Consider the following 22,938-nt stretch of genomic DNA (forward strand, 5'->3'; position numbering starts at 1 on the left):
ATTAGGGACACTGACAGATGTTGATGGTCCACTAGGGACACTGACAGATGTTGAAGGTTCAATAGGGGCACTGGCAGATGTTGATGTTGCAATGGGACACTATTGCAGATGTTGATGGTACACTGGTACACTGTGACAGCTGTTAATAAGGCACTGTTACACTGTAACAAATGTGTTTGTGCACAGGTACACTGTGACAGTTGTTGATGGGACACTGGTAAACTGACAAATGTGTTTGTACTGGTACACTGTCACAGATGTTGATGGTCCACTGGGGACACCGACAAAGATAGATGGTTCACTAGGCAAACCAATAGATGTTAATGTTGCACTGGCAGATGTTGATGTGCACTGGTACATTGTGACAGATGTTTTTGTGCACTAGTACACTGTGACAGATGTTGATGGGGCACTTGTACACTGTGACAGATGTTTCTGTGCACTGGTATACTGTGACAGATGTTGATGGTCCATGGGGGACACTGACAGATGTTAACAGCCCACTAGGGACACTGACAGATGTTGATGTTGCAATGGGACACTATTGCAGATGTTGATGTGCACTGGTACACTGTGACAGATGTTTGTTGTGCACTGGTACACTGTGACAGATGTTGGTGCGACACTGGTACAGTGTGACAAATGTTTTTATGCACTGATACACTGACAAATGTTTATGGGACACTGGAACAGATGTTCACTTGAACAGGGACAGATGGTGCTTGGTGCATTGGTGTGGGATGGCTGCACTGTGTGATCTGTGTATAGCTGCACAGTAAAATCAGCAGCTATACACAGATCGCTAACAGACTTCAGTGATCCCCCTCTCCCTCTCCTCAGTGAGCTCTCACTGAGTTGTCAGTGAGGACAGCCAATACAGAAGTATGTGCCTCTGTTTACACTGTGTGATAGCTGTGATTGGAGTCGTCAAATGATCGGGAGGGCCAATCATAGCTCCCATGTCCTGATCTGTGATGCGCTGTGTCCGAGGGATGCAGCCACCAAATGATCACGCTGTTGTGAGGTTAAGAATCTGACAGGACATATGGGTACGTCCTGTTAGAATGGCGCTTGTCCCACCTGACCATTTATGTACATTGGCCATGTGAGAAGAGGTACCGTATTTTTCGCTCCATAAGACGCACTTTTTTCCCCCAAAAAAGGGGGGAAAATGTCAGTGCATCTTATGGAGCGAATATGGAGCAGCCGATCCGGTATTTCCACCGCTGCCGTGTCAGAATACCAGGCCGGTCGCTCAACTCTGCAGCAGGACCTTACCTGTTCCTCGGTCCATCGCTGTGCAGTCTTCCTGCGCCGGCTTCTTTAGTGTGGGCTCCCAGCTTGACAGCCGGGTTCCCGGTGCGCATGCGCGAGTAGCGCTGCACTTTGTGAATGGTACGGCGTCTTCTGGGACACATGACAGGTCCCAGAAGACGGCGAACCAATCACAAAGCGCAGCGCTTCTCGTGCATGCGCACTGAGCACCCGGCTGTCAGCCAGGTACCCACACTAAAGGGAGGACAACTCCGCCGAAGTGGGAGCGGGTACCTGTCAAATTCAGGTACCCGCTCCCCCTCCCTCCCCAAAGGTCAGCAGTCATCTCCTGTACCGTGTCCACAGTCTCTTGGTCATCCCCTGCACTGTCCGCAGTCTCTGGTCATCTCCTGGACTGTCCGCAGTCTCTGGTCATCCCCTGCACTGTCCGCAGTCTCTGGTCATCCCCTGCACTGTCCGCAGTCTCTGGTCATCTCCTGTCCTGTCCGCAGTCTCTGGTCATCTCTTGTACTGTCCGCAGTCTCTGGTCATCTCCTGTACTATGTCTGCAGTCTCTGGTCATCCCCTGCACTGTCCGCAGTCTCTGGTCATCTCCTGTACTATGTCCGCAGTCTCTGGTCATCTCCTGTACTGTGTCCGCAGTCTCTGGTCATCTCCTGTACTATGTCTGCAGTCTCTGGTCATCTCCTGTACTATGTCCGCAGTCTCTGGTCATCTCCTGTACTATGTCCGCAGTCTCTGGTCATCTCCTGTACTGTCCGCAGTCTCTGGTCATCCCCTGCACTGTCCGCAGTCTCTGGTCATCTCCTGTACTGTGTCCGCAGTCTCTGGTCATCTCCTGTACTATGCCCGCAGTCTCTAGTCATCTCCTGTACTATGTCTGCAGTCTCTAGTTATCTCCTGTACTGTCGGCAGTCTCTGGTCATCCCCTGCACTATCCGCAGTCTCTGGTCATCCCCTGCACTGTCCGCAGTCTCTGGTCATCTCCTGTACTGTTCGCAGTCTGGTCATCTCTTGTACTGTCCACAGTCTCTCGTCATCCCCTGTACTGTCCGCAGTCTCTGGTCATCCCCTGTACTGTCCGCAGTCTCTTGGTCATCCCCTGTACTGTCCGCAGTCTCTGGTCATCTCCTGTACTATGTCCGTAGTCTCTGGTCATCCCCTGTACTGTCCGCAGTCTCTGGTCATCTCCTGTACTGGGTCCACAGTCTCTGGTCATCTCCTGTACTGGGTCCGCAGTCTCTGGTTATCTCCTGTACTGTGTCCGCAGTCTCTGGTCATCTCCTGTACTGGGTCCGCAGTCTCTGGTCATCTCCTGTACTGTGTCCGCAGTCACTGGTCATCTCCTGTACTATGTCCGCAGTCTCTGGTCATTCCCTGTACTATGTCCGCAGTCTCTGGTCATCTCCTGTACTGTGTCCGCAGTCTCTGGTCATCTCCTGTACTGTGTCCATAGTCTCTGGTCATCTCCTGTACTGGGTCCGCAGTCTCTGGTCATCTCCTGTACTGTGTCCGCAGTCACTGGTCATCTCCTGTACTATGTCCGCAGTCTCTGGTCATTCCCTGTACTATGTCCGCAGTCTCTGGTCATCTCCTGTACTGTGTCCGCAGTCTCTGGTCATCTCCTGTACTGTGTCCATAGTCTCTGGTCATCTCTTGTACTATGTCTGCAGTCTCTGGCCATCTCCTGTACTATGTCTGCAGTCTCTGGTCATCTCCTGTACTATGTCTGCAGTCCATTGGTTCAGAATATTTTTTTATCTTGTTTTCTGCCTCTAAAACCTAGGTGCGTCTTATGGTCAGGTGCATCTTATGGAGTGAAAAATACGGTAATTATTTATTTTGTAAATTATTGTACAAAGTTTTTTACAGTTCTTAGAATTTTATTTATTTATTACATTTTTAACAGCCTTGTTGGGGGTTTTGGTGAAATATCAGGTGTCTAAACAGACCCCTAATGTCTGACCTTTGAGACAAAAAGGGACTGAGGACATACATTTCTCAGTTCCTTTCTCTGCAGCCTCAGCTGCACTGGACAGTGAATGAACAAAAAGTTCTCTGTACAGTTTCCTGTTCATTCACAAACTGAAGCATAATTTTCTTGCTTCAATTATGAATGCACACAGGAAAGTTTGTTGACAATTGCTCACTGTGTTCATTCAGGAAAGGAAGGGAGTGGCAAATATGACATATCTTCCACTCCTCTTCTCTCCATCCTGAACTCGAACCTCCTGTGCCCACAGCAGCTGTAGCCATTGAGAGAATGAGAGCCAGCAGTGCTGCAAGAAGGGAGAGGGGCCACACAGAAAGATCAGACCAATGGGATTCAGCCTGGATCTCCGGTATGCTGTGATTTTAATGAAATCTTGGGATGGTCCTCCTGCCCATCCTGGGACATTTGTAACATATGCCTCATGTCCCAGCAGCCAAATACACATTAATAACCACTGGTGTATAGTGCGAATATAGCCTAATAATATAAAACCTTATTCCAAACTGCATATACCGTATTTTCCGGCGTATAAGACAACTTTTTACCCCTTGAAAATCTTCTCAAAAGTCGGGGGTCATCTTATAAGCCGGTATACGGCATACTGACACTTTTTAGGGGGGGACACTAAGTACAGGGGTGGGCAGGGGCTGTTTCTTACCTGGCTCCGGTCCTACGACGATCCGGTCCAGGAAGCGCGGTTGCTCCTTCAGTTCGGCCACTGGATGTTCGCGCGGCTGCTCGGCTCTGCCTCCTCACCGGTGATTGGCCGCCAGAACTGTAGCTCAGGAAAGGCACACAGGCGGCCAATCACCGGCGAGGGGGTGGAGCCGAGCGGCCCCACGAAAATCGAGTGCAGGAGCAGCAGGTAAGTGTTCAGTGTAGACGTGCTGCTGCATCACATATGCTGGCTGCAGCAGCACCATACTAGAACAGGGTCAGCAAGTGTAATTGGTTTCAGTGGGAGGAATAGTGCCCCATCATTGGTGTCACTGATACCAATGATGGAGCACTATTCCTCCCACTGACACCAATGATGGGGCACTATTCCTCCCACTGATACCAACGATGGGGCACTATTCCTCCCCCCCACTGACACCAACGATGGGGCACTATCCCCCCCCCCACTGACACCAATGATGGGGCACTATTCCACCCCCCACTGACACCAATGATGGGGCACTATTCCACCCCCCACTGACACCAATGATGGGACACCATTCCTCCCACTGATACTAATGATGGGGCACTATTCCTCCCACTGATACTAATGATGGGGCACTATTCCTCCCACTGATACCAATGATGGGGCACCTATTCCCCCCACTGATACTAATGATGGGGCACTATTCCTGCCACTAATGCCAATGATGGGGCACTATTCCTGCCACTAATACCAATGATGGGGCACTATTCCTCCCACTGACACCGAAGATGGGGCACTATTCCTCCCACTGGTGTGCATTGGAAGAGGGGTAGTCTTATACGGCGAGTATAGCCCAAACACTACATTTTAGCAGGAAAAGTAGGGGGTCGTCTCATACGCCCAGTCATCTTATACGTCGGCAAATACGGTAGCTTTATCCAGATTTTTAGCCAAATATGCAGTAAAACCATGGCTTTTATGGGGTAGTGCTTTGGATCCAACAAGACAATCAGTCGCGGGCATGATCACCATGTCATGCAAGACATCTCCACGATGGCCACAACCCCAAAAGCAGTGATCACTATAAGGAGGGTTCCCAATGGGCTATTTGAGCCAGGACCCAATACCAACGAAACAGTACTTTGTAAGCTGCCTCCACTGTGGCTGTATTAAATGAACATTTAGCCATAAATGACCAGGCCCTGTTCCAGTCCTCCAGATCCACGACCGCCCCCAAGTTTGGTAGGTGAGTTACTGCTGACACATAGGAGTGTCTAAGTACGGATCCAGAAAGATGTGCAACCAACACTCATATGTAGAATTCCACTGGGCCCAATCCTTGGCATTGGAAAGCTCATGGAGAGTACCACATGCCCCCTTTCTTTGGTGCATTTTTTTTTTTTTTTTTGCTATACTGCCAAAATAGCTTTATTTGCTTGGCATATTGTGCCCTTATTAGAAAATACAACACAAAATAACACAGATGATCTAACATACTGCATAATGATGTACAGATATATGTTTCATGCTGCTTAATTTCATACGATTATCATACATTATTAAATAGAAATGTATGTAAATAAAACATCAATCTTAGCATTGCCATCTGGGTTGTCAAAATAGCATGTGATACAAATCCCTGTGTAATTCTCTTTGCTGATTTCACAATCAGTACAGAGAATGGGTAGAGATGAGATTTATCTGCCCGCAGTGTCTATAAAAAGGAGTTATGTTTTGAATAAGAAATTAGACTTATGATATTTTTAACCTATTACAGCAAAAATGCAAGACTATGATCCCGCTAAAAGTCTCTGGTGTTAAATTTCATCTGTAAGATATTCCAAGTTTCTACAAACTATTTACAAAACACAAACCTCAGCGGCATTTCACTGATGCAGTCAATCATCTGCTAAATAACATCTTTTTTATAGGTCATTTCATATGACCAGTTTTGTCAGTTTACTTGACCCTTGAATGACCTCATTCTCTCAAACAGCTAGAAAACTTGTTTTTTTTGGTCCTGTCCTTCTTTCTGACAAAACAGAAAAATAAGATTTTTTGTACTCATGGTAAAATCCTTTTCCTTCCCCAAGTTCATTGAAGGACACGGGTCTGCTTTAGATAATCACCAACTGCATATAGTGCTACCTGCAGGAGTAGGGCGCCAGATGCAAATCAAAAACAAAAGACAGTCAACCCTTGCTGGTAATCATAGCACGCCCCTATCCAGGCATCCCCCTTCCTCCTGAACCATACTGGTCCACATGCCCTCCCTTGATGGGGACAAGAACCTCGTTCCAACCTTCCCCTTCCTAGAGGTTATGGAGTCTGTAGAAGGACTAGATAGGAAAGTGAAAGCCTCCTATGAGATAAGGGACCCTCTTAAATATCTGCCCCCAAATATAAAACACCCTTTGTTACTCATTCACAAATAAATAAAAAAAAGTACCGTATATAAAGACCCACCATGACAAAGTCAATGACAGCAACCATCATCACTAACCAGTTTACCGACATTTATCAGCTGACCAGGGATCTGTCAATCGCAATGAGTGAAAAGTAAATAAATTCACCAATACTGTGGGTGTAAAATGTGCCATAGTGTAAATTTATCATCAATCACATTGTTGCGCAATATGGCCATAGTCAATCCCAATGAACAACACTCTGGTGACCTGTCAACTAAAATGGATCCTCCCCATGAATGACAGCTCCCTGGCCCTTGATCCTGACTGAAGTCATTGATTGACCAAATATGATCATGACCAAGAAAGTAATTAGGTTGGACAGGGTTAATAAATATGGCTGGGTAGGTCAAAAGGCACCAGAATTTGACCACACAGTTTAGTGCACTGTAATTTGACAGACCAGGCTAGACATGAACCCCATCTTCCTCAGCATTACAAGTCTATATGAGAATCCCTGTGAGGAGAGATGTGGTAATAACCCTCTGTACAGCTTTGAGCAGTGGAGTGGAATGGTAGAATGCTCATATGCTCATTTTGTGATTGACTCAGGATTTACTTCAGGGGCATTGTTTTGTTTTTTTAACCTCTTGCCGCCCAGCCACTGTATTAAAACGGTGGCAGGGCGGCACAGCTGCGCAAAAGCACATTTTTAAACGTGCTCCGTGCTCCCGAGGTTTTTGCGGGCAGGGGGGCATGCGCGCACCCTCGCCGACCCACGGCTGTTACCATTTGATCCCCGAGGGATCAATCATTCGGTTTCAGCCAGTGATGTCCAGCTGAAATCGGATGATTGGTCCCAATCCTATCCTGTCCTGTGTTGACATTTACACAGGACAGGATATGATGCAATTCTTCTCTGCCTGGGCACATTCCTTCCCAAAGAGAGAAGAAGACACAGTAAACGTGAGTAAAACACTACACATTTACAGTTAGAACACACCTAGGTCACATTTAACCCCCTGATTGCCCCTACAGTTAACCCCTTCACTGCCCTGTTAACAGTGTCATTGATCGCAGTGAACAGATTTATACTGATCACTGTATCAGTGTCGCTGGCGACTTCCAATAGTGTTAGCACCCCTCCCAGATAGCGCCAGTTTGCCCGTTAGTACACCAGTAATCCCATTTAACCCCTTGATCGCCCCCCCAGTTAACCCCTTCACTGCCCTGTCACCAGTGTCATTGATTACAGTGAACAGATTTGTACTGATCACTGTATTAGTGTCACTGGTGACTTCCGATAGTGTTAGCGTCAGTTAACGCCCCTCCCAGATAGCGTCATATTGCCACTAGTACACAAGTAATCACATTTGACCCCTTGATTGCCAGGAACACGCTCACTTGCACACTAAACCTCTATTGCTAGTATAGTGTCTGATTGGATCAATATCTTTGATCACATCAGCGCTATACCAGCGTTTACATTACTATAGTATCCCCAAAAACGCAGCAGTAGCAGGATCAGCCCCAACACCTGTCAGCACCTGCGTTTAGCCCCTACGCCGCCCCCCCCCCTTCTCCCCCAGCAAGTGCAGTGTCAGTAGATAACTGTCACTTGATACATTACACACAAAACCGCAGTGTTCACAGAATCAGGCCTGATCTCTGTTAGCACTTGTCGGTAAATTTTTTGTAGCGGTTCAAGCAGTCCCTGACAGCCAGGCGCTCTTTTTCCCGTGAGTCGCACTAGGTACCTATAAATTTAGTGGCCAAAATTGCTGTATAGCAAAAAATGGCATAAATTACAGTATCTACACCATAGTTTGTAGACACTATAACTTTCACACAAAGCAATCAATATACACTTATTGGGATTTTTTTACCAAAAACGTGTAGCAGAATATATTTTGGCTTAAATTTATGACTAACTTTGAGTTTACGATATTTTTGTTATAGATGAAATTAGAAAATATCGTTTTTTTCAAAATGTTCGTGTTTTTTTTGTTTATAGCGCAAAAAATAAAAAGCGCACAGGTGATAAAATACCACCAAAAGAAAGCTCTATTTGTGTGAAAAAAAAGGACGTAAACTTTTTTTGGGTACAGCATTGCATGACCACGCAATTATCAGTTGAATTAGTGCAGTGCCAAACAGCAAAAAAAAGGCCTGGTCATTAAGGGGGGTAAATCCTCAGGAGTGCAAGTGGTTAAAAACGGACTTGTCAAAAACTGTATTTGTGTTTTTATTTATTTTTGACACTCGTTTGGTGAATGAGTAGGGGTAGTATGTACCCCATACTCATGTACATGGAAGGGACAGGGATCTGGGGGCCCCCTTGTTAAAGGGGGCTTCCAGATTTTGATAAGTCCCTGACCAACAGACCCCCACAACCACCGCCCAGGGATGTGGGGAAGAGGCACTTGTTCTCATCAACATGGCAACAAGGTTCTTTGGGGGATCCCCCTTACCCAAATCACCCACCCCCACATTGAAGGCATGTGGCTATGGTTCAGTAGGGGAACCCCAATCCTTAACAACCAGCTATTATTGAATCAATTTGGATTATTCATTTTATTAAGATGCTTCAAACATCAGAATTAAATGAATTTTTTTGTTTCATTAAACATCATTTCTGTTTTGTTGAAATTGGTTACTGTTGTCATTTGGAAATTCTGACACATCTGAACCTCCAAATAACAAAAATTTTGTTTGAATTCGCACATGTCTACCGATTACTGCCATTACAAGTATAGCTTCATAACTGTGTAAATTCCGGTATAGTTACCATAGTTTGTGGATGGTATAACTTTCAAACAAGCCAATTAATATACACTTATTGATATTATTTTTACCAAAGACATGTAGCAGAATATATTTTGGCCTAAATTCATGATGAACTTTGATTGTTTAATTTTTTTATTGGATATGATTTATAACAGAAAGTAGAAAATATTGGGTGTTTTTTTCAAAATGTTCTGGGTTTTTTTTGTTTATATATTAAAAACTAGAAAAGCCAGTTGTGATCAAATACCACCAAAAGAAAGCTTGATTTATGTGAAAAATTATATAATGTAATTTGGCTACAGTGTTGCATAAACACACAATTGCTAGTTAAAGTAGCGCAGTGCTGAATAGCAAAAAAATGTCCTGGTCATGAAGGGGGTCAAACCATCTGGAGGTCAAGTGGTTAAAATGCATGTCAGGGCAAAATAAAAAAAAAACATATGCAGTAGTTGATCCAGGGAATGTCTGATTGCTTCTTGGGGGATCAAAAAGGATTTTTTTCCCCTGCAGGAGCAAATTGGATCGTGGTTTGCTGGGGGGGGGGGGTTTGCCTTCCTCTGGATCAACTGTGGGTATAGGATTATAACTTTTTTTTTTTTTTTTATGGTTTAACTGGATGGACTTTTGTCTTTTTTCAGCCAGACTAACTATGTAACTATGTAAGTACAAATCTGCAATGCATACTCATATTGATACAACTATGACTACCTTAAGAGTGCAGGACTTAGCGAAAGCTCTGATGGTGCTCATTATCTTTAGAGCTATGCCCACCAATAAGAAATTCCTATGCACCACTCCATCAGTATTTTTTCATGGCGGGCACATTTCCATTGACAAGCGACTTCCCTCCTCGTGCAGCTCAGCAGCCTCAGCTCTTACATAATGTCCATCCTGTTCCACCCCTTGAAGGTCTCTGATACTTGCAATGCTTGTGTGGTCCATTCTGCCTTAGAGGTTATGTGCCTTGCCCCTCGACTGGATTAGTGAGTGTATATTATTATTGAGTGCATATTATTTGACTTTTTTTATAATAAACACTCTATTTTTAAACATACTACTGTACGCTATTAACTTTTGTGCTGGTTTCATGTGTCCTAAAATTAACTTTAGTGTATTTTTTACAGACATTTTTGTGCTAAAATGATGTAACGTAATTAATTGGAACTACCACTATGTTATTCTCTCAAGTTTGACTAGACTTCTACTTTAACCACTTCCCCACCACCCTATAGTACAACTATTGCTACAGGGCAAAATCACATATATATACGTAATTTGTATTTCCGGATAGGGTGCACGCGCGTGCCACCCTAAAGAATATGTATATAAAAAATGCAGCGCTATCTGGTATTATTATGCTATAGGCAATTATGATGAAGAAAAAATTAAATGCAAATGGATATATGAAATAAAATAAATCACAGTCCAAAAAAAGTGCTCGCTGATTCCCAGTGCAGATGGTAGAAATGCACACTAACCAGAAGCGTATTGGTAATACGCATATGTGTAAAATATCCTGAAGATTCCCCTCTCTTTTCTGGTCTGGTCATGGGCAGGAGCTGGAAAATATGAAGATGAAGCGCCCTCGTGTGGAGAAGATGAGGTCCAGCAGATCAGAGAAATCTTTACCAAGATGTAGTCCCCCTTCTCCCAGGAGCTGGTACAGAGATCACTCTGGGGCTGCAAAAATTGAAAAGGCTCATGCTGGAGGACAGTAGGCATAGGTAGTATCAGTCATGATCCAGAAGAGGGGTCTCTCTCCTGCCAGCAAGACCATGCTGCTGTATATTTATCTGCTCCATTTCTCTATTATTTTACAGGCATTGGGATTTTTTTTAGCAAAGACATGCAGCAGAATAAATTTTAGCCTAAATTTATGATGAAATTAGATGTTTTAAATTTTGGATATGTTTTATAGCAAAAAGTCAAAAATATTGTTTTTATTTTTTTAATGTGTGGTTTTTTTTGTTTCTAGCGCAAAAAATAAATGCACAGGTGATCAAATACCACCAAAAGAATGCTCTATTTGTGGGAAAAAAAGGACATAAATTTCATACTGTGTTGCATGACTGCAATTGTCAGTTAAAGTAACGCAGCGCTGTATCACACAAAATGTCCTGGTCAAGAGGGGGGGGGTGGTAAATCCTCTGGAGGGCAAGTGGTTAAAGGATGAGTTCACCTATCACAACATGTTACATGTTACACCCATATTCAGGGTGTAACGCGTTTTGAATGCACTGACCCCCTCTCCCCATCTTCTCCCCCCTTGCTGGCTGTCAACTTTTAAAAAAACATGTGGAGCGCAGTGGTAGTTAATTGATTCTTTCTGTCAGTAAATCTTGCTTGTACTGGCAAGGAGATATACTGACAGATCTGCAAGACACCTACATGTCACCAGCCATCTGCTGATCACTGGTGCAATGGTTTCCAGGCTCCTGCAACCAAAAATATTAAATACACATTTTTTAATTATTTTTGGTAAAAAGGTGAACTTATCCTCTAAAAAGACAACTAAAACTCATGGGCAGCACAGTGGCTAAATGGTAAGCACTTCTACCTGGCAGTACTAGGGTCGTTGGTTCGAATCCCAGCCATGGCACCACCTGCCTGGAGTTTGCATGTTCTCCCTGTGCCTGCGTGGGTTTCCTCTGGGTACTCCGGTTTCCTCCCACGCCCCAAAGACATGCTGGTAGGTTAATTGGATCCTGTCTAAATTGGCCCTAATATTTGTATGAATGTAAGTTAGGGACCTTAGATTGTACACCCCTTGAGGGTTAGGGACTGATGTGAATGTACAATATATGTGTAAAAGCACTGTGTAAATTGATGTCGCTATATAAGTACCTGAAATAAAATAATAATGCAGACACCATATCTGAGGACTGGTAAGCTGCAATATGTTTTTTGTGGGGATGGGGGAGGGGAGATATTCTTTAAGGAAACCGTGAGACATGATGTCAAACATACTGAAACATAGATTTTGGGTTTTATACTGTAAAATGAAATAATATACTACACACATAACTGAGAAGAAACCCCAGACAGCCTTTGTTGTGTAAACACTAAATGACAATTTACTAGACAAACATCTGTCAGTCTTTGTGCAACACCAATGCGTTTACTGTACTTGACTGACAATGAAAGTCTAAAATTAGTAATGCACCCTGTAAAGCATTCCACTGTTCACCAGGTCTGATTCAAAGTGAAATAGTGTGACTAGTTTATAAAATAGTATTGACCCATCTCAACAACTGTAATTTCATTGATCTGGAAGGAAAAATACTGATTTGTATTGATAACAATAAGAAACAGAAAAAAAAAATAAAAAAATCAGTACAAAAAGAACAATATATGAAATATACAGCATGGATCCAGTTTCCAAAGCAGACCCTTCTTATGTAGTAATGTTCAAATTTTGCACACAGTTTTCTGTAATAGGTAAGTATTTATTAAATCTATTTTCTGCAAATGAAAGCTTTTAAATCTTACTTTGTGTAGGTCAAGTTTTGATGCATCTTTGCTGCTACAATATGCAGATTTTATCATCAGCTGAATTCCCAGAGTAGATGCAAGATCTGCTGAAAAAAATAAATTATATGCATATTATATGAGGTGCAAATAAGCTAATAATCATAGCAGCAGCCAATAACTGGAAACTAAAAAACCTTAACCCTCCATCTAGTATAAATGTGGGTTTTACAAAATTAGGATCTGTAAATACAATTTTTACCTCCGGAGTCATTGCTCACAACATTCAAATATAATAGGGCTGACTCAAAAATATAAAGCCAGATATTAATAAAAGTCCATTTCCTTTTCAGTCCCAGTCACTACAGATCATGTTGTGCCAACTGTCTCAAGAGTGCTGAGTTTCCAGTGGGGTGGCTGCAGCCAATCCTCTGTGTATCCCAACTAGAGATTCCTCCTGCCACTTCCCGGTGGAGCATAGGATCTTGCCAGCCAACCATCTGGACTACCAGCTTCAAAGAACCTCTCTGTGAGAGAGGTATTGTCTCCAGAGGAATGCAAGTTGCCATGTGTATTATACTGTTGTTTGAATTGTGACTTTTCTCTTTAATTTTGTCCACTGATCGTCTCTTAGACTGTTCTGTAATGCCATCTAGTTCCCTTAGTGGAAAACTGCTCCAAGGCAGTTCCTGTTATTGCAGTTGTCTATTGTACACTGTTCTATGATTATTGCATGAGTCTTTCCAATTCTTCTATTTTGACAATGTCAATTTATTCTGCATCTATTTAGTAAATTCAAGTTATGGTTACCCTTTATTTGATTATTTGGCTGAAACCACACCATTACATTTGGCATCCATGAACAGGATCGACAATGTCAGACAATGATGATGGGACTAGAGCAATGGCAGCACTTGGCAGTGATTCTACACCAGAAAGAGGACAGCTTACCACCCCTACCATAATGACTTTCCTATTCCTGGCAGATATACTGCCGCAACAATTACTGGAGTACACAGGGACAGATTAGGATTTAGATGCTTAGATCAGGAGGTTGCAGGACCTGATCATATGAAATTCCAACAACTCAGTAGGCAGAAATGGACATGCTTTAGAAGAAGAGGCAACAATTTAACCCTGCACCTCCCAGCATAAGACCAGGATACCTTTGATAAGTCAATTGCTTGGAAGCAATGTACAGCATGATGGTAGAGTTATAGGATCTCAGGGCTGGCTTCATTAGCAGAAAGCAGCCAGTGGGAAAATCTTTTCAGCAGTTAGAAAGGAAATTACAAGATTTAGCAGATCAGATTCATCTGAAGGAGAGGGGACAAGGAGGGTGGCCTGGCTGGGATGATGTGGACAAATGGCTGAAAGAACAATATGTGCATGGACTGCTGAACAACAAGGTCAAATAAACCTTACAAGAGAAAGCAGAAATTTGAAATTCCACCAACTGTTAGAAGTTGGAAGTAGCGTGTTCAGAACAGAAATGTTCAGACTTGGATATACCCCTGGCCATCAAATGCGGAAAACCATTAGACTTGCTGGAAACTGAAAAAAGAGAGCTCCATGCAAGGTGGAAGGTGGTCAACTGGAAATTGAAGGGATGACCCAGCTCTAGACAGAATTATCTGTTATGAAGTAGAGATAGAAATACCCCAAGGGGCAAAGAGAGATAGCACTATTGTTTAGACGACCAAGACAAGGTCACCATCTCCATGCTAAAGGTGTAAGGAGCTGGGCCACTGCCTGAGAGACTGCTCCAACTATACTGAGAATTATTCATTAAACTAGAATGCCCACTGCTAGGAGTGAAGCGTTGGGGCATCAAAGTGAAACCATTCCCCGCTAAAGTACTGAAGATGTGGTGGTCTTTTGCTGTGTTGTACATGGACATTTCTATGGTCAAGATATTAAGTGCCTTGATACCAAGTAATGATTAGACAAGAGCAGTGATGCCTAGGAATCCATGACTTTCACCAATAACTGCCTCCAGAGTGCTACATTTTTTTAAGTGGGATGGTCCTGAAAACTCCAAAAACTCCTCCTGCCACTTTCCTTTGCAGTAGGCCTGGGGATCTGGTCTGGTGACCACCTGGACCACCAGCTACAAACTCGTGTACTGTGTTGTTTGCATTGTGACTTTTCTCTTCAATTTGTTCAGTGGAGTGCCTCTTAGACAAGCCACTCCTGTTATTGTATTTTGTTTTGTTTGTTATTTATTGTTCTGTAATTATTACATTCATTTTTACCATTCTACTGTGTTGCTATTTTCAGTTTATTCTGCAACTAGTTAGCAGACTTCACATTACAGTTTGCCTTTGTAAGATTTGGCCAATTCTGAAACATTGCCATTCTCTTGTGTAAATCTGCAAGAGAGGTTGTGGGAGGAAACCAAGCTAGAGAGAGAGATATGGCAAACTTCTAACCCCAGGATATTTGGGCACCCTTGTTGTCAGACTTTTCTGTGCATACCTGAAACTTTACCCTTTGTCTGCTGTCCTCTTGCTGCTGCAAGTTGCATTGCATATGATGTATGTATATGTACACTATGTGTATTGTAAGAACTAGCTTCAAGTGATAGCACATTAGGGCCACTCGATGAATTCTTCTTTTTAGGGGCCCATTTTTATTAAAAGAAAGTTCAACACAGTTCCAAAAATCAAACAAGTTTCCTTGAGGGTTTTCAGCATTTATCTTCCATCCAAAGAACAAACAACATTAAGCTTCCTGGCCTTTATTCTGATCCCACAGACCATGACACAGTACTATTATTATTATACAGTATTTGTAAAGTGCCAACAGTTCGCTCAGCGCTGTACATTACAAAGGGAAACAGAACATGCAACAGTACAATAACAATACAATGTGATACACAAGGGGTTCGAGGGCCCTGTTCCTTCGAGCTTACAATCTAGGAGAGTACTGAGTACCACTCAGTACCTCTCCCAAAAGCTTGATCCATATGTAGCACCCTCTATTGTGCTTAGTTAAATTTAGTTTGGCTCACAAGTAGCTAAAATAAGCATGTCTCTGGGGTTCAAGCTCAGATCAGGCTGGAGGGCTCTGCAGAATAGGTCGTTGTAGCCTCCCCCTGTTTCTGGAAGTTTCCAGAATCCTCTAGAAGCTAGTGGGCGGGGGTACAGGGGCAAGGATCTGAATATTCATGGAGGTTTGACAAATCCCCAAGCAGGAGTCCTGGCATGGTGGAAAGGTATGCCCATAAATATTAAAGAGCCTGGCAAGCAGGTTCATTGCTGGTTGGAGTATGAGGTGCTGAGTCGAGGATCGTGAGGCCTGGAGGGGACCCCGGGGCTGGGGACTTTGCCTCCAGGCAGGATCTGAGGAACTAAGGAAGGAAAAGTGTGACCAGAGGGATATTCACCACCTCATCCAGGAGACAACCTGTATTGCAAGGGAGGACTTGTACAGCAGGAGGCCTGAACAGCAGTCTTTACCGAGCAGTAGGATTTCAAGGGACAGTGTGAGTACCTCTAGTCTAACCATCCAAAGTCTATAGGGGATAGGCAGCCAGGTGCAATACCCAGCTAGCCATTAGGGAGGGACAGCTTTTGACAACTTTCAACCCCTACTTGGGATATTCTTGTGCTAATGTGCCAGTGCTTGGATCAGTATTGGAAGTGCATTGCCAATCTGTTGAAAGTAATTTCCCCTGGAAACACAGTCTGGAGTTTTGTTCTAAGCAGACAATATAGTCGTAGTGGTCCTCAAAGTGTTTCTACACTTCTCACCCCCCAAAGCTTACAAGGGAGATTGCAGCCAAGTGCAATATTCAGCTAGCTTGCATAAGGATAGCATACAGTTATCCTCCATCCTTTCTTGAGTAATTCTCAGTTGAAGTAAGCGCGTTGACATTTCCTACTAAGGGGACATAGAGCTCCTAAAAGCAGATGGGATATTTGCTATATTCTTACTAAGGGGACATAGAGCTCCTAAAAGCAGATAGGATATTTGCTACTTGTCCATTAAGGAATAACATTATTCTGGAGGGAGTACAAACTAGGATCCATATTTGCAGCAAATTGTACATAGAGAAGTTGTCCTCCAAGTTGTTTTTGAACTCAGTTTGGGCATCTCATAATACCTTATCACCATCCAAGTTTATTTTTTCCCAATAAAGTATAAAAACAAGCCTAAGGACTGGTCATTGACTGCTGATGCAAGCTTGAAAAATGTGTGTTGCCTGATTGTTGCCTCCGTTTCATGTTTATAGCTGACAAGAGTGGCCCTTGGCGTGGTCTTCTGATGCTGTAATCCATCTGCTTCAAGGTTCGATGTATTGTACGTTCAGAGATGAAATTCTGAATACCTTGGTTGTAATGAGTGGTTATTTGGGTTACTGTTGACTTTCTATCATCTCAAATCAGTCTTCCCATTCTCCTCTGACATCAACAAGGCATGTTCATCCACACAAATGCAGCTCAATAGATATTTTCTCTTTTTCGGACCATTCTCTGCAAACCCTAGAGATGGTTGTGCATGAAAATCCCAGTAGATTAGCAGTTTGTAAAATCCTCAGAGCAGTCCATCTGGCATCAACAACTATGCCACGTTCAAGTTCAAAGTCACTTAAATCCCCTATCTTCCCCATTCTAATGCCCGTTTTGAACTTCAGCAAGTCGCCTTCACCACGTCTACATGCCTAAATGCATTCAGTGTGTGCAATGTGATTGGCTGATGAGCAATTTGTGTTACCAAGCAATTTAACAAGTGTAGTCGGTGAGTGTATATATGTATATATATATATATATATATATATATATATATAGTATAACCCAGAAGTGAGTCCACCCCTCACATTTTTGTAAATATTGTATTCTATCTTTTCATGTGACAACACTGAAAAATTACATTTTTCCTCCCAGGTATTATGTGGCTCGTTAGAATTACAAGGTCTCAGGTGTGAATAGGGAGCAAGTGTGTTAAATTTGGTGTTATCACTTTCAGTCTCTCATACTGGTCACTGGAAATTAAACATGACACCTCATGGCAAAGAACTCTCTGAGGATCTGAAAAAAAGAATTGTTGCTCTACATAAAGATGGCCTAGGCTATAAGAAGATTGCCAAGACCCTGAACCTGAGCTGCAGCACGGTGGCCAGGACCATACAGTGGTTTAACAGGCCAGGTTCCACTCAGAATAGGATAAAAGAAAAGGACTTAGCGAGCGCTTACAGTTAGCAGCTATAGCACCAAAAAGGAACCACAAACCTTTCCAGAGATAACGAGAAAAAACACAGTGCAGCGCTAAAAAGTTGAAACAATAAATAACCTGAGTGATATAAAAAAGTCCTGTGGTAACTAAAAATGCCAGTAATACATAAAACATATGTCACAAGCAATGATAAAGTGACAAAGTGTCCGGTGATAACAAATCCATATCAGTAATGGTAGCAGATGTGTCAGCTATCTTATCCCAGTGTGAGCGAATGGTGATCCGGTGAAGAGCAACAATAATGGTAAGAATGCGCACTCACCAGAAGCGCAATCTTAATGCGCATTGATCAGATATAGAGGTCTCCTTTAGGTACAGCCTGGTGTAGAATCTCCTCCTCTGTATAAAGGTTGTTACTCAGAGGGGTCTGGTCAATGGCTTCCCTCCCTAGATCCGGACAGGTCACCTGGTGTCCTGGGATGAGGTTCAATTGCTCGGTATAGAGCAAAAGACAAAAACGTCCATAGTGTAGTAGATTAATGGTAATTTATTGGAAAAAATTAAATGGGTAAAAAATTAAACACCAGAGCATGAAAAGGTCCCAGTAAGGGTGTAAACATAAAGCAGGCTGTAATGGCATGGAGATTTGCTCACATATAGATATTAGCAGCAAAAACCATGCTGCTCCAACCTTTCGGGTATAAAATAGCACTAACCAGCTGGTTTGTTATGGAGGCCGCCGGACCTCCACGATCCAGCGGTGTGACGTCACGGCGTACAAGGGCTCCTCCTAGACGCGTTTCGTATCCACATACGTCATTGGTAGGGGTGTTGCCAAGGTCCTGGCAAGCGCTTTGCGTTATCGGTGTGGCGCGATTTAAAAAAGGGTCGGGGACTTTTTTACTTGTGTCTTTGTGGATAGGGCAGCCCAGTTTAATGAATGGACTGCCCTACATGCAGCACGCAGCCACAGAAATGTGAATAAAGGGCTCATTCACACATGAAGTTGGAGCACGGTAAAACCATGTGGTTGAGCCATTTTTACCATCCCCCAACTGCTTCCCCTTTGGCTGCAGAGGCAGTAGCCAGGGCCATACACATGTTGTGGCCGTGGCAGGAAGCATACTCACAGGTGAATGGGGTGCAGACCAACTGCCCTGCAACAGCGTGCATTGCACATGGTTGCCACACGATGATATATACTAAACTCTTAGAACGCTTAGTCTACAATCACCTGAGCTCCTACCTCACTGACAACAACCTTCTTGACCCTTTACAGTCTGGCTTTCGCTCACTACACTCCACTGAATCTGCCCTACTAAAACTCACTAATAAATCTACTAACTGCTAAAATCAATGGCCACTACTCCATACTCTTACTACTTGACCTCTCTGTGGCTTTTGATACTGTTGACCATCCCCTCCTCCTCAAAAAACTCCATTCTCTTGGCGTCCGAGACTCTGCTCTCTCCTGGTTCTCCTCCTACCTATCGCAACGCTCCTTCAGCGTTACCTATAACTCTGGTTCCTCCTCTCCACTCCCTCTTTTCCTCAAGGTTCTGTCCTTGGAACCCTACTCTTCTTCATCTACACCTCCTCCCTTAGTCACTTGATAAATCCCCATGGCTTTAAAGATCATCTCTATGCTGATGACACACAAATCTATCTTTCTACTCCTCACCTCACCCCTTCAGTCTCCTCTCGCATTACTAACCTACTAAGCGACATATCGGCATGGATAAACCGTAAATAAATATTACTCCTGCGCTATTACCAATACACAAATATAAATATAACTAAGCTGCCAGCACTCAGGTGACACAACCCTGACACCAAACACAGTTGAGAAATAAAATGGTAAAGCAGTGCAGCGCTATAAATGCCCTATCCACATACTAAAATACCAATAAATAGCACAAATGCTGTGTGTCCTCCCAGTAATATAAGTCCGTCTTGTAATGTGAAACACACACACAAAAATCATGCAGGTGCTCCCAGCTTCAAACGTGAATCCACAATGACAGGGGTGCCCCCTCACCTTCCTGCCCAGGCCCGCAGGACCAATGAGCCAGATAAATGCCTCTTAAGTGATCCTCCCACAGCACCTTGGGGGTCTCTTCAACAATGATGGTGGTACTTCCTCCTCTGATGGGTACTGATTTCCACTAGATGCCTCCAGATGTTTAATACGCACTTACTCCATAAACACCCCATATAGGACAAAAAGAGATCCACATAGTGTAAAACTGCAAAGCCTTTAATAATGCCACACTGATGGTACTACTCACATTTGCGTGGTTGAACATGCACATTTGCACCACACCATGGGTGTACTGGCTAGTGTGGATCCTCACTACGAAAGTTGGACCAAGATGGCGCCGACGCCGGAAATGACGTCACCGCGCGGTCCGTTAGGCTCCTCCCACTGGCGTATCTACGCGTTACATCACGGTTATTAGCACGTGACTTCCTCAGGACATACGCCTACTATGGGCCTGGTCTCTGCTTTTATCCTCTCAGCCACGCGATTGACAGAGGAAGGGGCGGTACCCACACGGCCATGATGTTAGAGTCCGACTTCCTATCTAGTAAGCGGACATCTGCGGGTGCAGCCTAAGCTCTGCCCTTACTCCAAGTGTTGGAAATAGCTAAAAAGAACACAGGGGAAAAACGGACATAATTTTATTAATTCCCCTGTGTCTAAACAATAAGACTCATTATATAAAAATCCTCTAAAAAACTTTAAATAGTTTAATCAATTAAACTGGTAAGTATAAGCCACTAATAATTACATAGGGACCCTGAATCTAGTGTTAGTCAGATCGCTGGATACCACTGACTGTCAGTACCTCCAATGGTGTGGTGTTACAAAGCAATCTCCATTGCAGGATACATAAAAATATAGCGTATATACTAGTAGGGACCCTATTGTATTTACTAAGACAATTTAAATAAAAAGTGGTTATAAAAATATTAAAAAAAAAAAATATATATATATATAATATAAAAAGACTCTATAAAAAAGTGTATATAGAAACCAACACTATGACCACTACGCATAAGATGCTCCCCTCAGGGTATAACGGGGTATAATCTTTACATAAACCCTTCATATTAACCCCAATAGTACTTATTAAGTACAACTCCCTTACGCATACCTAATACCAATAAGCCCTAAAAATTGCTGATGAAGCTATTGAGATCGAACTCAACGTTGAGGCCTCTTGGGGCTTGCGTACTCATCAAAAAAATCCATTTAGATTCCTTTTGACTAAGATCTCTCACCATATTGCTACCCCTCCAATGACCTTTGTGTTTTTCGATACCCCAAAATTTAAGTGATGTGGGGTCATTATGATGATGTGTGGAAAAATGTTTTGGGACACTGTGCTTAGTCTGGCCCTTTTTTATATTTTGCACATATTTTGTTCCCGTATTCTTTTCCACTTCGGCCTTTTCGTCCTCCCCACATATTGTAGTCCACATTTACACTCCAGGCAGTAGACTACACTTTTGGTTTGGCATGAAATAAAATCTTTGATGGTATAGGTCACCCCTATGTTATTTGCCTGGAACTGTCTTTTTTTTTTTTTAAATACGCCCCCCAGAAAACTGCTAATCAGTTTGATATCTACATAGATATGTTGAAATTTACGAGGAAATTAAATATTAAAAAGCATTTTCTAGGTATCCCCAATGTACCAACTACTACAAACCAAACATCTAGTACCATCACTCACACAACTTTGAGGAACAAATCACTTTTCAACCCACAGATCCCTAGGAACAACCAGATTGAAGTTTTTAAAAAGATGGTCCAGCAAGACATTGAAAAGTTTGAAGTTGCACAAACTTATAAAAATAGAACGGTTCAAATAGGCATGAAAAAATTGGTGCAACGAGACAATATAGTGATAAGACCGGCTGATAAAGGGGGTGGGATTGCGGTTCTTTCCAAAGAACAGTACCTCCAGGAATTGAATTCCCAACTAAGTGATACAACCACATATAATATACTTCAAAAAGACCCTACAATGCTCTATAAGGAAGAACTAAAAAAGCTAATAAAAGAAGGATCAGTGAATAAAATTTTAAATAAAAAGGAATCAAGGTACTTGGTCCCGGATACATGTCAGGTCCCAGTTATCTATTTAGTTCCAAAAATACACAAAAATCCGACCAATCCGCCAGGAAGGCCAATAGTCAATGGCATCGACTCGGTCCTTGCCCGGCTGGGCCAATATATAGATACATTCCTGCAACCGTTAGTAAAAGATACGCCAGCTTACCTTAGGGATACGAAACGTCTCATTCAAATAATTGAGAAGATTCAGTGTAATCCAGATCTGTGTCTCGCGTGCGCCGATGTCTCTTCACTCTATACCATTATTGACCATGAGGATGCCATCACCTCCACCAAGTGGGGATTAGAACAATATAGTTCATTACAATGGAAACAACAAAAATATATTATAGACTGCCTTGATTTTTGCATCACGCATAACTATTTCTGGCATGACCATCAATTTTTTCAGCAAATTAGAGGGGTTGCTATGGGGGCTCGGTATGCACCCAGTGTAGCAAACCTCTTTAAGGCTTATTGGGAACAAGAGGCAGTTCATTATCAAACCCCACGCCAATTACTTTTATACAAGAGGTTCATTGACGATGCAATCATCCTATGGGAAGGGGAGATAGATAGTTTGCAAATATTCCTAAACACCCTTAACATTAATGATAAGAATATTAAATTCTCTTGGGTGACTAGCAAGGAGGCAATAAACTTTCTGGATTTAAACATTGAAGTAAGAGGGAACCGTTTAGTTACTACTACATTTTTCAAGGGGGTTGACCGTAACGGTTATATCCCATTGGATAGCTGCCATTACCCCCAATGGCTGCTGAACATCCCTAGGGGACAATTTGTGAGGTTGCGGAGAAATTGCACTAATAATGAGGACTATGACCAACAAGTCAAGATCCTGGGCAAAAGGTTTGAGGAAAAGGGATACAAAAAAGAATCCATTGCTGATACCATAAAGGAGGTAAGGAATATAGAAAGGGTCCAACTATTGAAGGATAAACAGAAGGAAAAAACACCGGAGGAACAGATACCAATTATCCTTGATTTTAACACACAATATAAAAAAGTGGAAAAAATCTTCTTAAAATATTGGCCCATCCTTAGA

This window comes from Staurois parvus, unplaced genomic scaffold, assembly GCF_062004578.1.
Source record: "Staurois parvus isolate SC_StPar_1 unplaced genomic scaffold, SC_StPar_1.0 ptg001302l, whole genome shotgun sequence".
In the NCBI taxonomy this organism is placed as follows: domain Eukaryota; kingdom Metazoa; phylum Chordata; class Amphibia; order Anura; family Ranidae; genus Staurois; species Staurois parvus.